Here is a 20,345-nt window from a genome sequence, read left to right as displayed (position 1 = left end):
AAACCCTGAAACACCACCCACCACACAACCCCCTACACTGCACGAACACCACTGCACTCTCCTAAACCCTGAAACACCAACCCAGCACGACCCCTACACTGCCCGAACACCACTGCTCTGCCCTAATCCCTAAAACACCACGCCCACTCACATCCCCCTACACTGTTAAAACACCACTGCTCTGCACTAATCCCTAAAACACCAGCCCAGCACGACACCCTACAACCCGAACAGCACTGCTCTGCCTGAAATCCTAAAATACCAGCCCCTGCACGACCCCCTACACTGCCCAAACACCACTGCACTGCCCTGAACCCTGAAACACCACCCCAGCACGACCCCTACACTGCCCGAACACAACCGCACTGCCCTAAACCCTGAAACACCATCCCCTGCAAGACTCTCTACACTGCCCGAACACCACTGCACTGCCCTAAGCCCTGAAAGACCACCCCAGCACGACCCCCTACACGGCCCAAACACCACTGCTCTGCCCTAATCTCTAAAACACCACCCCCACTCACATCCCCTACACTGTCCAAACACCACTGCTCTGCACTAATCCCTAAAACACCAGCCCAGCACGACACCCTACAACCCGAACAGTACTGCTCAGCCTGAAATCCTAAAATACCAGCCCCTGCACGACCCCCTACACTGCCCAAACACTACTGCACTGCCCTAAACCCTGAAACATCAGCACCAGCATGACCCCCTACACTGCCCGAACACCACTGCACTGCCCTAAACCCTGAAACACCAGCCCCAGACCAATTCCCTACACTGCCCAAACACCATTGTACAGCTCTAAACCCTGGAACTACACCACCAGCACGACCCAAACACTTCCCGAACACCACGGCTCTGCCCTAAACCCTGAAAAACCACCCCCGCGCGCTCCCTACCCTGCCCGAAAACCACTGCACTGCCCGAAACCCTGAAACACCACCCATGCACGACACCCTACACTGCCCTAAACCCTGAAACACTACCCCCAGCACGTCCCCCTACACTGCCTGAAAACCACTGCACTGCCCTAAACCCTGAAACCAAAACCCCTGCACTACCCCTACACTGCATGAACACCACTTCACTGCCCTAATCCCTGAAACACCACCCCCAGCACGACCCCCTACACTGCCCGAAAACCACTTCACTGCCCTAAACCCTGAAACTCTAGCCCCTGCATGACCCCCTACACTGCGCGAACACCACTGCACTGCCCTAAACCCTGAAACACCACCCCAGCACGACCCCCCTACACTGCCCGAACACCACTGCACTGCCCTAAACTGTGAAACCCCACCTCCAGCACGACCCCCTACACTGCCCAAACACCACTGACCTGCCCTAAATCCTGAAACAACAGCCCCAGCACAACCCCTACACTACCCGAACACCACTGCTCTGCCCTAAACCCTTAAACAACCACCAGCAGCATGACCCCCTACAATGCTCAAACACGACTGTACTGTACTAAACCCTGAAATACCACTCCCAGCACGACTCCCTACACTGCCCGAAAATCACTGTACTGCCCTAAATCCTAAATCACCACCCCCAGCATGACCCCCTACACTGCCCGAACAACACTTCACAGCCCTATACCTTGAAATACCATCCCCTGCACGACCCCTACACTGCCCGAACACCACTGCTCTGCCCTAAACCCTGAAAAAACTGCCCCAGCATGACCTCCTACACTGCCCGAACACCACTGCATTGCCCTGAACCCTGAAACACCAGCCCCAGCATGACCCCGTACACTGCCCGAACACCACTGCACTGCCTTAAACCCTGAAACACCAGCCCCAGCACGACCCCCTACACTACCCAAACACCACTGCACTACCCTATACCCTACATCTACCCTCAGCATGAATCCTACATTACCCAAACACCACTGCACTACCATAAACCCTAAAACACTACCCACAGCATGACCCCCTACACTACACCAACACCATTGTACTACCCTAAACCCTGAAACACCACCACCTGCACGACCCCCTACACTGCGCAAACACCACTGCACTGCCCTGAACCCTGAAACACCACCCCCAGCATGACCCCCTATACTGCCTGAACACCACTGCACTGCACTGCCCTAAACTGTGAAACACCACCCGTGCATGACCCCCTTCACTGCCTGAAGACCACTGCACTAAACCCTGAAACAACATCCCCTGCCCGGCCCCCTACACTGCCCAAACAACACTGCACTGCCCTAAACCTTGAAACACCACACCCAGCATGACCCCTTACACTGCCCGAACACCACTGCACTGCCCTAAACCCTGAAACAACACCCTCTGCACGACACCCTACACTGCCCGAACTCAAATGCACTGCCCTAAACACTGAAACACCACCCACCACACAACCCCGTACACTGCCCGAAATCCACTGCCCAAAACCCTGAAACAACAGCCCCAGCACGACCCCTTACACTGCCCGAACACCACTGTACTGCCGTAAACCCTGAAACACCAGCCCCAGCTTGACCTTATAAACTGCCCGAACACCACTGCACTGCCCTATACTCTGAAACACCAGCCCCAGCACGACCCCCTACACTGCCCGAAATCCACAGCACTGCCCAAATCCCTGAAACACCAGCCCCAGCACAACCCGCTACACTGCCCGAACTCCACTGCACTGCTCTGAACTCTGAAACATCAGTCCCTGCACGACCCCCTACACTGACCGAACATCACTGCAATGCCCTAAACCCTGAAACACCAGCCCCAGCATGACCCCGTACACTGCCCGAACACCACTGCGCTGCCCTAAGCCCTGAAACACCAGCCCCAGCACGACCCCCTACACTGCCCGAAAACCACTGCACTGCCCTAAACCCTGAAACACCAGCCCCAGCACGACCCCCTACACTGCCCGAACACCACTGCACTGCCCTAAAACCTGAAACAGCACCCACAGCAAGACCCCCTACACTGCCCGAACACCACTGCCCTAAACCCTGAAATACCACCCCCACTAAGAACCCCTACACTGCCCGAAAACTACTGCACTGCCCCACACCCTGAACCATCACCCCCTGCACGACCCTCTATATTGCCTGAACACCACTGTACTGCCCTAAGCCCTGAAACACCACCCACAGTATGACCCCCTACACTGCCCGAACACCACTGCTCTGCCCTAAACCCTAAAACCCCACCCCCGCACATCCCCCTTCACTGCCCTAAACCCTGAAACACCACCCCCAGCAAGACCTCCTACACTGCCCGAACACCACTGCACTACCCTAAGCCCTGAAGCACCCCCGGCACGACCACCTACACTGCCCGAACACAATTTCACTGCCCTAAACCCTGAAACACCACCCCCAGCATGACCCCCTACACTGCCCGAACACCACTGCACTGCACTGCCCTAAACCCTGAAACACCACCCCCCTGCACGACCCCCTACACTGCCCGAACAGCTCTGCATTTCCATACACCCCAAAACACCAACCCCGCACGACCCCTTACACTGCCCAAACACCACTGCACTGCCCTAAACCCCGAAACACAACCCCCCGAAAGCCCCCTACACTGCCCGAACACCACTGCACTAAACCCTGAAACACAACCCCCCACACAACCCCCTACACTGCCCGAACAACACTACACTGCCCTAAACCCTGAAACACCAGCTCCAGCCCGACCCCCTATACTGCCCTAACACAACTGTACAGCCCTGAACCCCGATACTCCACCCCCAGCACGAACCCCTACACTGCCCGAATACCACTGCTCTGCCCTAAACCCTGAAACACCACCACCAGCATGACCCCTACACTGCACGAACACCACTGCACTCTCCTACAACCTGAAACACCACCCCCAGCACGACCCCCTTACACTGCCTGAAAACCGCTGCACTGCCCTAAACCCTGAAATACCACACCCAACAAGACTCCATACACTGCCTGAACAACACTGCCCTAAACCCTGAAATACCACCCCCAGCAAGACCCCCTACACTGCCCAAAAACAATTGACCTGCCCTAAACCCTAAAACACCACCCCCTCCATGACCCCCTACACTGCCCAAACACCACTGCACTGCCCTGAACCCTGAAACACCACCCCAAGCAAGACCCCCTACACTGCCCGAACACCACCTCACTGCCCTAAACCCTGAAACACCACCCCCTGCACGACTCTCTATACTGCCTGAACACCACTGCACTGCCCTAAGCCCTGAAACACCACCCCAGCACGACCCCCTACACTGCCTGAACACCAATGCTCTGCCCTAATCCCTAAAACACCACCCCCACTCACATCCCCCTACACTGTCCAAACACCACTGCTCTGCACTAATCCCTTAAACACCAGCCCTGCATGACACCCTACAACCTGAACACCACTGCTCTGCCTGAATCCCTGAAATACCAGCCCTTGCACGACCCCCTACACTGCCCAAACACTACTGCACTGCCCTAAACCCTGAAACACCAGCACCAGCATAACCCCCTACACTGCCCGAACACCACTGCACTGCCCTAAACCCTGAAACACCAGCCACAGCACTAAACCCTACACTGCCGGAACACCACTGCTCTGCCCTAAACTGTGAAACCCCACCTCCAGCACGACCCCCTACACTGCCCGAACACCACTGCCCTTCCCTAAATCCTGAAAAACTAGCCCTAGCACAACCCCTGCACTGGCCGAACACCACTGCTCTGCCCTAAACCCTGAAACAGCCACCAGCAGCATGACCCCCTACAATACTCGAACACGACTTCACTGTACTAAACCCTGAAGCACCACTCCAAGCACGAGTCCCTACACTGCCCGAAAATCACTGTACCGCCCTAAATCCTAAACCACCACCCCCAGCATGACCCCCTACACTGCCTGAACACCGCTTTGCAGCCCTAAACTCTGAAACACCACCCCCAGCATGACCCTCTACAATGCCCGAACACCACTGCACTGCCCTACACCCCGAAACACCACCCCCTGCATGACTCCCTACGCTGCCCGAACACCACTGCTCTGCCCTAATCCCTGAAAAAACTGCCCCAGCACGACCCCCTACACTTCCTGAACACCACTGCATTGCCCTGAACGCTAAAACACAAGCCCCAGCATGACCCCGTACACTGCCCGAATACCACTGCACTGCCCTAAACCCTGAAACACCAGCCCAGCACGACTCCCAACACTACCCAAACACCACTGCACTACCCTCTACCCTACATCTACCCTCAGCACGACCCCTACATTACCCAAGCACCACTGCACTACCCTAAACCGTAAAAAACTACCCACAGCACGACCCCCTACACTACACCAACACCATAGCACTACCCTAAACCCTGAAACACCACCACCTGCACGACCCCCTACACTGCGCAAACACCACTGCACTGCCCTAAACTGTTACACACCACCCGTGCATGACCCCCTACACTGCCTGAACACCACTGCACTGCCCTAAACCCTGAAACAACTTCCAGTGCCCGGCCCCCTACACTGCCCAAACAACACTGCACTGCCCTAAACCCTGAAACGCCACACCCAACATGACCCCTTACACTGCCCGAACACCACTGCACTGCCCTAAACCCTGAAACAACACCCCCTGCATGACACCCTACACTGCCCGAACTCAAATGCACTGCACTAAACCCTGAAACACCACCCACCACACAACCCCCTACACTGCACGAACACCACTGCACTCTCCTAAACCCTGAAACACCAACCCAGCACGACCCCCTTACACTGCCTGAAAACCAGTTCACTACCCTAAACCCTGAAACTCCAGCCCCTGCACGACCCCCTACACTGCCCAAACACCACTGCACTGCCCTAAACAGTTAAACACCACCCCCCTGCATGACACCCTACACTGCCCAAACACCACTGCACTGTTCTAAACCCTGAAACACCACCCCCAGCAAGACCCCCTACACTGCCCGAACATCACTGCTCTGCCCTAAACCCTGAAACACCACCCCCAACAAGACCCCGTACACTGCCGGAACAACACTGCCCTAAACCCTGAAATACCACCCCCAGCAAGACCCCCTACACTGCCCAAAGACCACTGCCCTGCCCTAAACCCTAAAACACCACCCCCTGCATGACCCCCTACACTGCCCAAACAGCACTGCAGTGCCCTGTACCCTGAAACACCACCCCCCACTAAGACCCCCTACACTGCCCGAACACCACCGCACTGCCCTAAACCCTGAAACACCACCCCTTGCACGACTCCCTACACTGCCCGAACACCACGGCACTGCCCTAAGCCCTGAAACACCACCCCAGCACGACCCCCTACACTGCCCGAACACCAATGCTCTGCCCTAATCCCTTAAACACCACACCCACTCACATCCCCTACACTGTCCAAACACCACTGCTCTGCACTAATCCATAAAACACCAGCCCAGCACGACACCCTACAACTCGAACACCACTGCTCTGCCTGAATCCCTAAAATACCAGCCCCTGCACGACCCCCTACACTGCCCAAACACTACTGCACTGCCCTAAACCCTGAAACACCAGCACCGGCATGACCCCCTACACTACCCAAACACCACTGCACTGCACTAAACCCTGAAACACCAGCCACAGCACTACCCCCTACACTGCCCGAACACCACTGCACTGCCCTAAACTGTGAAACCCCACCTCCAGCACGACCCCCTACACTGCCCGAACACCACTGCCCTGCCCTAAATCCTGAAACACCAGCCCCAGCACAACCCCTACACTGCCCGAGCACCACTGCTCTGCCCTAAACCCTGAAACAACCACCAGCAGCATGACCCCCTACAATTCTCGAACACGAATGCACTGTACTAAACCCTGAAACATCACTCCCACCACGACTCCCTACACTGCCTGAAAATCACTATACCGCCCTAAATCTGAAATCACCACCCCTAGCATGACCCCCTACACTGCCCGACCACCACTTGACAACCCTAAACCCTGAAACACCACCCCCAGCACGACCCCTACAATGCCCGAACACCACTGCATTGCCCTACACCCCAAAACACCACCCCCTGCACTACCCCCTACAGTGCCCGAACACCTCTGCTCTGCCCTAAACCCTGAAAAAACTGCCCCAGCACGACCCTCTACACTGCCCGAACACCACTGTATTGCCCTGAACCCTGAAACACCAGCCGCAGCATGACCTCGTACACTGCCCGAACCCCACTGCACTGCCTTAAACCCTGAAACCAGACCCAGCACGAACCCTACACTACCCAATCACCACTGCACTACCCTATACCCTACATCTACCCTCAGAATGACCCCTACATTACCCAAACACCACTGCACTATCCTAAACCCTAAATCACTACCCACAGCATGACCCCCTACACTACACCAACACCATTGCACTACCCTAAACCCTGAAACACCACCACCTGCACGACTCCCTACACTGCACAAACACCACTGTACTGCCCTGAACACTGAAACACCACCCCCAACATGACCCCCTACACTGCCTGAACACCACTGCACTGCACTGCCCTAAACTGTGAAACACCACCCATGCATGACCCCCTACACTGCCTGAACACCACTGCACTGCCCTAAACCCTGAAACAACATCCCCTGCCCGGCCCCCTACACTGCCAAAACAACACTGCACTGCCCTAAACCCTGAAACACCACACCCAGCATGACCCCTTACACTGTCCGAACACCACTGCACTGCCCTAAACCCTGAAACAACACCCCCTGCATGACACCCTACACTACCCGAACTCAAATGCACTGCCCTAAACCCTGAAACACCACCGACCACACAACCCCCTACACTGCCTAAACTACATTGCCCAAAACCCTGAAACAACAGCCCCAGCACGACCCCCTACACTGCCCGAATACCACTGTTCTGCCGTGAACCCTGAAACACAAGCCCCAGCATGACCCCATAAACTGCCCGAACACCACTGCACTGCCCTATACCCTGAAACACTGGAAACACCAGCCCCAGCACAACCCGCTACACTGCCCGAACTCCACTGTACTGCCCTAAGCTCTGAAACATCAGCCCCAGCACGACCCCCTACACTGACCGAACATCACTGCAATGCCCTAAACCCTGAAACACCACCCCCAACAAGACCCCGTACACTGCCGGAACAACACTGCCCTAAACCCTGAAATACCACCCCCAGCAAGACCCCCTACACTGCCCAAAAACCACTGCCCTGCCCTAAACCCTAAAACACCACCCCCTGCATGACCCCCTACACTGCCCAAACACCACTGCAGTGCCCTGTACCCTGAAACACCACCCCCACTAAGACCCCCTACACTGCCCGAACACCACTACACTGCCCAAAACCCTGAAAAACCAGCCACAGCACTACCCCCTACACTGCCCGAACACCACTGCACTGCCCTAAACTGTGAAACCCCACCTCCAGCACGACCCCCTACACTGCCCGAACACCACTGCTCTGCCCTGAACCCTGAAACAACCACCAGCAGCATGACGCCGTACACTGCTCGAACACGACTTCACTGTACTAAACCCTGAAGCACCACTCCAAGCACGAGTCCCTACACTGCCCGAAAATCACTGTACCGCCCTAAATCCTAAACCACCACCCCCAGCATGACCCCCTACACTGCCTGAACACCGCTTTGCAGCCCTAAACTCTGAAACACCACCCCCAGCATGACCCTCTACAATGCCCGAACACCACTGCACTGCCCTAAACCCTGAAATAACACCCCCTGCATGACACCCTACACTGCCCGAACTCAAATGCACTGCCCTAAACCCTGAAACACCACCGACCACACAACCCCCTACACTGCCGAAACTCCATTGCCCAAAACCCTGAAACAACAGCCCCAGCACGACCCCCTACACTGCCCGAATACCACTGTTCTGCCGTGAACCCTGAAACACAAGCCCCAGCATGACCCCATAAACTGCCCGAACACCACTGCACTGCCGTATACCCTGAAACACTGGAAACACCAGCCCCAGCACAACCCGCTACACTGCCCGAACTCCACTGCACTGCACTGCACTGCCCTAAACCCTGAAACACCAGCCCCAGCATGACCCCGTACACTGCCCGAACACCACTGCGCTGCCTAAGCCCTGAAACACCAGCCCCAGAACCACCCCCTACACTGCCCGAACACCACTGAACTGCCCTAAACACTGAAACATCAGCCCCAGCATGACCCACTACACTGCCCGAACACCAATGCACTGCCCTAAAACCTGAAACAGCACCCACAGCAAGACCTCCTACTTTGCCCAAAGACCACTTCACTGTCCTAAACCCTGAAAGACCACCCCCAGCAAGACCCCCTACACTGCCCAAACACCACTGCCCTAAACCCTGAAATACCACCCCCACAAAGACCCCTACACTGCCCAAAAACCACTGCACTGCCCTAAACCCTGAACCATCAATCCCCTGCACAACCCTCTATATTGCTTGAACACCACTACACTGCCCTAAGCCCTGAAAAACCAACCCAGTACGACCCCCTACACTGCCCGAACACCACTGCTCTGCCCTAAACCCTAAAACACCACCCCCTGCACATCCCCCTTCACTGCCCGAACACCACTGCACTGCCCTAAACCCTAAAACACCACCCCCAGCACAACCCCCTACACTGTCCGAACACCACTTCACTGCCCTAAACCCTGAAACACCACCCCAGCAAGACCGCCTACACTGCCCGAACACCACTGCACTGCCCTAAACCCTGAAACACCCCCGGCACGACCACCTACACTGCCTGAACACCACTTCACTGCCCTAAACCATGAAACACCACCCCCATCATGACCCCCTACACAGCCCGAACACCACTGCACTGCCCTAAACCCTGAAACACCACCCCCATGCACAACCCCCTACACTGCCCAAACACCACTGCACTGCCCTAAACCCTGAAACACCACCCCCAGCACGACCCCCTACACTGCCCGAACATCACTGCTCTGCCCTAAACCCTGAAACACCACCCCCAACAAGACCCCGTACACTGCCGGAACAACACTGCCCTAAACCATGAAATACCACCCCCAGCAAGACCCCCTACACTGCCCAAAAACCACTGCCCTGCCCTAAACCATAAAACACCACCCCCTGCATGACCTCCTACACTGCCCAAACACCACTGCAGTGCCCTGTACCCTGAAACACCACCCCCACTAAGACCCCCTACACTGCCCGAACACCACCGCACTGCCCTAAACCCTGAAACACCACCCCTTGCACGACTCCCTACACTGCCCGAACACCACGGCACTGCCCTAAGCCCTGAAACACCACTCCAGCACGACCCCCTACACTGCCCGAATACCAATGCTCTGCCCTAATCCCTTAAACACCATCCCCACTCACATCCCCTACACTGTCCAAACACCACTGCTCTGCACTAATCCATAAAACACCAGCCCAGCACGACACCCTACAACTCGAACACCACTGCTCTGCCTGAATCCCTAAAATACCAGCCCCTGCACGACCCCCTACACTGCCCAAACACTACTGCACTGCCCTAAACCCTGAAACACCAGCACCGGCATGACCCCCTACACTGCCCAAACACCACTGCACTGCACTAAACCCTGAAACACCAGCCACAGCACTACCCCCTACACTGCCCGAACACCACTGCACTGCCCTAAACTGTGAAACCCCACCTCCAGCACGACCCCTACACTGCCCGAACACCACTGCCCTGCCCTAAATCCTGAAACACCAGCCCCAGCACAACCCCTACACTGCCCGAACACCACTGCTCTGCCCTAAACCCTGAAACAACCACCAGCAGCATGACCCCCTACAATGCTCGAACACAAATGCACTGTACTAAACCCTGAAACATCACTCCCACCACGACTCCCTACACTGCCCGAAAATCACTATACCGCCCTAAATCTGAAATCACCACCCCTAGCATGACCCCCTACACTGCCCGACCACCACTTGACAACCCTAAACCCTGAAACACCACCCCCAGCACGACCCCTACAATGCCCGAACACCACTGCACTGCCCTGAACACTGAAACACCACCCCCAACATGACCCCCTACACTGCCTGAACACCACTGCACTGCACTGCCCTAAACTGTGAAACACCACCCATGCATGACCCCCTACACTGCCTGAACACCACTGCACTGCCCTAAACCCTGAAACAACATCCCCTGCCCAGCCCCCTACACTGCCAAAACAACACTGCACTGCCCTAAACCCTGAAACACCACACCCAGCATGACCCCTTACACTGTCCGAACACCACTGCACTGCCCTAAACCCTGAAACAACACCCCCTGTATGACACCCTACACTACCCGAACTCAAATGCACTGCCCTAAACCCTTAAACACCACCGACCACACAACCCCCTACACTGCCCAAACTACATTGCCCAAAACCCTGAAACAACAGCCCCAGCACGACCCCCTACACTGCCCGAATACCACTGTTCTGCCGTGAACCCTGAAACACAAGCGCCAGCATGACCCCATAAACTGCCCGAACACCACTGCACTGCCCTATACCCTGAAACACTGGAAACACCAGCCCCAGCACAACCCGCTACACTGCCCGAACTCCACTGCACTGCCCTAAGCTCTGAAACATCAGCCCCAGCACAACCCCCTACACTGACCGAACATCACTGCAATGCCCTAAACCCTGAAAAACCAGCCCCAGCATGACCCCGTACACTGCCCGAACACCACTGTGCTGCCCTAAGCCCTGAAACACCAGCCCCAGCACCACCCCCTACACTGCCCGAACACCACTGCACTGCCCAAAACACTGAAACACCAGCCCCAGCATGACCCACTACACTGCTCGAACACCAATGCACTGCCCGAAAACCTGAAACAGCACCCACAGCAAGACCCCCTACACTGCCCGAAGACCACTTCACTGCCCTAAACCCTGAAAGACCACCCCCAGCAAGACCCCCTACACTGCCCAAACACCACTGCCCTAAACCCTGAAATACCACCCCCACAAAGACCCCCTACACTGCCCAAACACCTTTGCACTGCCCTAAACCCTGAACCATCACCCCCTGCACGACACTCTATATTGCCTGAACACCACTACACTGCCCTAAGCCCTGAAAAACCACCCCCAGTACGACCCGCTACACTGCCCGAACACCACTGCTCTGCCCTAAACCCTAAAACACCACCCCCTGCACATCCCCCTTCACTGCCCGAACACCACTGCTCTGCCCTAAACCCTAAAACACCACTGCCTTCACGACCCTCTACACTGCCCGAACACCACTGCACTGCCCTAAACCCTAAAACACCACCCCCAGCACGACCCCCTACACTGTCCGAACACCACTTCACTGTCCTAAACCCTGAAACACCACCCCCAGCAAGACCTCCTACACTGCCCGAACACCACTGCACTGCCCTAAACCCTGAAACACCCCCGGCACGACCACCTACACTGCCCGAACACCACTTCACTGCCCTAAACCCTGAAACACCACCCCCAGCAAGACCCCCTACACTGCCCGAACACTACACTGCCCGAACACCACTGCACTGCCCTAAACCCTGAAACACCACCCCCATGAATGACCCTCTACACTGCCCGAACACCTCTGCATTGCCCTACACCCCAAAACACCACCCCCGCACGACCCCCTACACTGCCCGAACACCACTGCACTGCCCTAAACCCCGAAACACAACCCCCCGCACGCCCCCTACACTGCCTGATCACCACTGCACTGCACTAAACCCTGAAACACAACCCCCCACACAACCCCCTACACTTCCCGAACACCACTACACTGCCCTAAACCCTGAAACACCAGCTCCAGCCCGACCCTATACACTGCCCTAACACAACTGTACAGCCCTGAACCCTGATACTCCACCCCCAGCACGAACCCCTACACTGCTCGAACACCACTGCATTGCCCTGAACCCTGAAACACCAGCCGCAGCATGACCTCGTACACTGCCCGAACCCCACTGCACTGCCTTAAACCCTGAAACACCAGCCCCAGCACGGACCCTACACTACCCAATCACCACTGCACTACCCTCTTCCCTACATCTACCCTCAGAATGACCCCTACATTACCCAAACACCACTGCACTATCCTAAACCCTAAATCACTCACCACAGCATGACCCCCTACACTACAACACCATTGCACTACCCTAAACCCTGAAACACCACCCCCAACATGACACCCTACACTGCCTGAACACCACTGCACTGCTCTAAACCCTGAAACAACATCCCCTGCCCGGCCCCCTACACTGACAAAACAACACTGCACTGTCCTAAACCCTGAAACACCACACCCAGCATGACCCCTTACACTGTCCGAACACCACTGCACTGCCCTAAACCCTGAAACAACACCCCCTGCACGACACCCTACACTGCCCGAACTCAAATGCACTGCCCTAAACCCTGAAACACCACAGACCACACAACCCCCTACACTGCCGTAACTCCATTGCCCAAAACCCTGAAACAACAGCCCCAGCACGACCCCCTACACTGCCCGAATACCACTGTTCTGCCGTGATCCCTGAAACACAAGCCCCAGCATGACCCCATAAACTGCCCGAACACCACTGCACTGCCCTATACCCTGAAACACTGGAAACACCAGCCCCAGCACAACCCGCTACACTGCCCGAACTCCACTGCACTGCCCTAAACCCTGAAACACCAGCCCCAGAACCACCCCCTACACTGCCCGAACACCACTGCACTGCCCTAAACACTGAAACACCAGCCTCAGCATGACCCACTACATTGCCCGAACACCAATGCACTGCCCTAAAACCTGAAACAGCACCCACAGCAAGACCTCCTACTTTGCCCGAAGACCACTTCACTGCCCTAAACCCTGAAAGACCACCCCCAGCAAGACCCCCTACACTGCCCAAACACCACTGCCCTAAACCCTGAAATACCACCCCCACAAAGACCCCTACACTGCCCAAAAACCACTGCACTGCCCTAAACCCTGAACCATCACCCCCTGCACGACCCTCTATATTGCTTGAACACCACTACACTGCCCTAAGCCCTGAAAAACCACCCCAGTACGACCCCCTACACTGCCCGAACACCACTGCTCTGCCCTAAACCCTAAAACACCACCCCCTGCACATCCCCCTTCACTGCCCGAACACAACTGCACTGCCCTAAACCCTAAAACACCACCCCCAGCACGACCCCCTACACTGTCCGAACACCACTTCACTGCCCTAAACCCTGAAACACCACCCCAGCAAGACCGCCTACACTGCCCGAACACCACTGCACTGCCCTAAACCCTGAAACACCCCCGGCACGACCACCTACACTGCCTGAACACCACTTCACTGCCCTAAACCCTGAAACACCACCCCCAGCATGACCCCCTACACAGCCCGAACACCACTGCACTGCCCTAAACCCTGAAACACCACCCCCATGCACGACCCCCTACACTGCCCGAACACCTCTGCATTGCCCTACACCCCAAAACACCACCCCCGCACGACCCCCTACACTGCCCGAACACCACTACTTTGCCCTAAACCCTGAAACACCAGCTCCAGCACGACCCTATACACTGCCCTAACACAACTGTTCAGCCCTGAACCTTGATACTCCACCCCCAGCACGAACCCCTACACTGCTCGAATACCACTGCTCTGCCCGAAACCCTGAAACACCACCACCAGCATGACCCCTACACTGCACGAACACCACTGCACTCTCCTAAACCCTGAAACACCACCCCAGCATGACCCCCTTACACTGCCTGAAAACCACTGCACTGCCCTAAACCCTGAAATTCCAGCCCCAGCACGACCCCCTACACTGCCCGAAGACCACTGCACTGCCCTAATCCCTGAAACACCACCCCCAGCACGACCCCCTACACTGCCCGAACATCACTGCTCTGCCCTAAACCCTGAAACACCACCCCCTGCATGACCCCCTATACTGCCCAAACACCACTGCACTGCCCTGAACCCTGAAACACCACCCCAGCAAGACCCCCTACACTGCCCGAACACCACCGCACTGCCCTAAACCCTGAAACACCACCCCCTGCACAACTCCCTACACTGCCCGAACACCACTGCACTGCCCTAAGCACTGAAACACCACCCCAGCACGACCCCCTACACTGCCCGAACACCACTGCTCTGCCCTAATCCCTAAAACACCACCCCCACTCACATCCCCCTACACTATCCAAACACCACTGCGCTGCACTAATCCCTAAAACACCAGCCCAGCACGACACCCTACAACCCGACAGCACTGCTCTGCCTGAATCCCTAAAATACCAGCCCCTGCACGACCCCCTACACTGCCCAAACAATACTGCACTGCCCTAAACCCTGAAATTACAGCACCAGCATGACCCCCTACACTGCCCGAACACCACTGCAATTCCCTAAACCCTGAAACACCAGCCACAGCACTAACCCCTACACTGGCCGAACACCACTGCACTGCCCTAAACTGTGAAACCCCACCTCCAGCACGACCCCCTACACTGCCCGAACACCACTGCCCTGCCCTAAATCCTGAAACACCAGCCCCAGCACAACCCCTACACTGTCCGAACACCAATGCTCTGCCCTAATCCCTGAAACAACCACCAGCAGCATGACCCCCTACAATGCTCGAACATGACTGCACTGTACTAAACCCTGAAACACCACTCCCAGCACGACTCCCTACACTGCCTGAAAATCACTGTACCGCCCTAAATCCTAAATCACCACCACCAGCATGACCCCCTACACTGCCCAAGATCACTTCACAGCCCTAAACCCTGAAACACCACCCCCAGCATAACCCCCTACAATGCCCGAACACCACTGCACTGCCCTACACCTCGAAACACCACCCCCTGCACGACCCCCTACACTGCCCGAACACCACTGCTCTGCCCTAAACCCTGAAAAAACTGCCTCAGCACGACCCCCTACACTGCCCAAACACCACTGCATTGCCCTGAACCCTGAAACACCAGCCCCAGCATGACCCCGTACACTGCCCTAACACCACTGCACTGCCCTAAACCCTGAAACACCAGCCCAGCACAACCCCCTACACTACCCAAACACAACTGCACTACCCTATACCCTACATCTACCCTTAGCACGATCGCTACATTACCCAAACACCACTGCACTACCCTAAACCTAAAACACTACCCACAGCACGGACCCTACACTACACCAACACCATTGCACTACCCTAAACCCTGAAACAACACCACCTGCACAACCCCCTACACTGCGCAAACACCACTGCACTGCACTGAACCCTGAAACACCACCCCCAGCATGACCCCCTACACTGCCTGAACACCACTGCCCTGCACTGCCCTAAACTGTGAAACACCACCCGTGCATGACCCCCTACACTGCCTGAACACCACTGCACTGCCCTAAACCCTGAAACAACATCCCATGCCCGGCCCCCAACACTGCCCAAACAACACTGCACTGCCCTAAACCCTGAAACACCACACCCAGCACGACCACTTACACTGCCCGAACACCACTGCACTGCCCTAACCCCTGAAACCACACCCCCTGCACGACACCCTACACTTCCAGAACTCAAATGCACTGCCCTAAACCCTGAAACACCACCCACCACACAACCCCCTACACTGCCCGAACTCCACTGCCTAAAACCCTGAAACAACAGCCCCAGCATGACCCCCTACACTGCCCGAACAAGGCTGTACTGCCGTAAACTTTGAAACACCAGCCCCGGCATGACACCATAATCTGCCCGAACACCACTGCACTGCCCTATACCCTGAAACACCAGCCCCAGCACGACCCCCTACACTGCTCGAAAACCACTGCACTGCCCAAAACGTGGAAACACCAGCCCCTGCACAACCTGCTACACTGCCTGAACTCCACTGCACTGCCCTAAACTCTGAAACATCAGCCCCAGCACGACCCCCTACACTGACCGAACATCACTGCAATGCCCTAAACCCTGAAACACCAGCCCCAGCATGACCCCGAACAGTGCCCGAACACCACTGCGCTGCCCTAAGCCCTGAAACACCAGCCCCAGCATGACCCCCTACACTGCCCGAACACCACTGCACTGCCCTAAACCCTGAAACACCAGCCCCAGCACGACCCCCTACACTGCCCGAACACCAATGCACTGCCCTAAAAACTGAAACAGCACCCACAGCAAGACCCACTACACTGCCCGAAGACCACTTCACTGCCCTAAACCCTGAAAGACCACCCCCAGCAAGACCCCCTACACTGCCCGAACACCACTGCCCTAAACCCTGAAATACCACCCCCACAAAGAACCCCTACACTGCCCGAAAACCACTGCACTGCCCTAAACCCTGAACCATCACCCCCTGCACGACCCTCAGTATTGCCTGAACACCGCTGCACTGCCCTAAGCCCTGAAAAACCACCCCCAGTATGACCCCCTACACTGCCCGAACTCCAATGCTCTGCCCTAACCCCTAAAACACCACCCCCTGCACATGCCCCTTCACTGCCCAAACACCACTGCTCTGCCCTAAACCCTGAAACACCAACCACTTCACGACCCTCTACACTGCCCGAACACCACTACACTGCCCTAAACTCTAAAACACCACCCCCAGCACAACCCCCTACACTGTCCGAACACCATTTCACTGCCCTAAACCCTGAAAAACCACCCCCAGCAAGACCTCCTACACTGCCCGAACACCACTGCACTGCCCTAAACCTTGAAACACCCCCGGCACGACCACCTACACTGCCTGAACACCACTTCACTGCCCTAAACCCTGAAACACCACCCCCAGCATGACCCCCTATACTGCCTGAACACCACTGCACTGCCCTAAACCCTGAAACACCACCCCCCTGCACGACCATCTACACTGCCCTAACACCTCTGCATTGCCCTACATCCCAAAACACCACCCCTGCACGACCCCCTACACTGCCCGAACACCACTGCACTGCCCTAAACCCTGAAACATAACCCCCCGCAAGCCCCCTACACTGCCCGAACACCACTGCACTAAACCCTGAAACACAACCCCCCACACAACACCCTACACTGCCCGAACACCACTACACTGCTTTAAACCCTGAAACACCAGCTCCAGCCCGACCCTCTACACTGCCCTAACACAACTGTACAGCCCTGAACCCTGATACTCCACCCCAGCATGAACCCCTACACTGCCCAAATACCACTGCTCTGCCCTAAACCCTGAAACACCACCCCCAGCACGACCCCCTTACACTGCCTGAAAACCACTGCATTGCCCTAAACCCTGAAACTCCAGCCCCAGCACGACCCCCTAAACTGCCCGAAGATCAATCCTCTGCCATAAACCCTGAAACACCACCCCCAAGACCCCGTACACTGCCCGAACAACACTGCCCTAAACCCTGAAATACCACCCCCAGCAAGACCCCCTACACTGCCCGAACACCACTGCCCTAGACCCTGAAATATCACCCCCACAAAGAACCCTTACACTGCCCGAAAACCACTGCACTGCCCTAAACCCTGAACCATCACCCCCTGCACGACCCTCTGTATTGCCTGAACACCGCTGCACTGCCCTAAGCCCTGAAAAACCACACCCAGTACGACCCCCTACACTGCCCGAACACCACTGCTCTGCCCTAAACCCTAAAACACCACCCCCTACACATCCCCCTTCACTGCCCGAACACCACTGCTCTGCCCTAAACCCTCAAACACCACCCCCTTCATGACCCTCTACACTGCCCAAACACCACTGCACTGCCCTAAACCCTAAAACACCACCCCCAGCACGAACCCCTACACTGTCCGAACAACACTCCACTGCCCTAAACCCTGAAACACCACCCCCAGCAAGACCTCCTACACTGCGCGAACAACACTGCACTGCCCTAAACCCTGAAACACCCCCGGCACGACCACCTACACTGCCTGAACACCACTTCACTGCCCTAAACCCTGAAACACCACCCCCAGCATGACCCCCTACACTGCCTGAACACCACTGCACTGCCCTAAACCCTGAGACACCACCCCCCTGCACGACCATCTACACTGCCCTAACACCTCTGCATTGCCCTACACCCCAAAACACCACCCCCGCACGACCCCCTACACTGCCCGAACACCACTGCACTGCCCTAAACCCCGAAACACAACCCCCCGCACGCCCCCTACACTGCCCGAACACTACTGCACTAAACCCTGAAACACAACCCCCCACACAACACCCTACACTGCCCGAACACCACTACACTGCCCTAAACCCTGAAACACCAGCTCCAGCCCGACCCTCTACACTGCCCTAACACAAGTGTACAGCCCTGAACCCTGATACTCCACCCCAGCACGAACCAATACACTGGCCAAATACCACTGCTCTGCCCTAAACCCTGAAACACCAACCCCAGCACGACCCCCTTACACTGCCTGAAAACCACTGCATTGCCCTAAACCCTGAAACTCCAGCCCCAGCACGACCCCCTACACTGCCCAAACACCACTGCACTGCCCTAAACCCTGAAACACCACCCCCAGCAAGACCCCCTACACTGCCCGAAGATCAATGCTCTGCCATAAACCCTGAAACACCACCCCCAAGACCCCGTACACTGCCCGAACAACACTGCCCTAAACCCTGAAATACCACCCCCAGCAAGACCCCCTACACTGCCCGAACACCACTGCCCTAGACCCTGAAATATCACCCCCACAAAGAACCCCTACACTGCCCGAAAACCACTGCACTGCCCTAAACCCTGAACCATCACCCCATGCACGACCCTCTGTATTGCCTGAACACCGCTGCACTGCCCTAAGCCCAGAAAAACCACACCCAGTCCGACCCCCTACACTGCCCGAACACCACTGCTCTGCCCTAAACCCTAAAACACCACCCCCTACACATCCCCCTTCACTGCCCGAACACCACTGCTCTGCCCTAAACCCTGAAACACCACCCCCTTCATGACCCTCTACACTGCCCAAACACCACTGCACTGCCCTAAACCCTGAAACACCACCCCCAGCAAGACCTCCTACACTGCCCGAACACCACTGCACTGCCCTAAACCCTGAAACACCCCCGGCACGACCACCTACACTGCCTGAACACCACTTCACTGCCCTAAACCCTGAAACACCACCCCCAGCATGACCCCCTACACTGCCTGAACACCACTGCACTGCCCTAAACCCTGAGACACCACCCCCCTGCACGACCATCTACACTGCCCTAACACCTCTGCATTGCCCTACACCCCAAAACACCACCCCGCACGACCCCCTACACT

Source organism: Triturus cristatus, chromosome 1_1 (assembly GCF_964204655.1).
Source record: "Triturus cristatus chromosome 1_1, aTriCri1.1, whole genome shotgun sequence".
Lineage (NCBI taxonomy): Eukaryota > Metazoa > Chordata > Amphibia > Caudata > Salamandridae > Triturus > Triturus cristatus.
Note: the sequence above shows the minus strand (reverse complement) of the source record.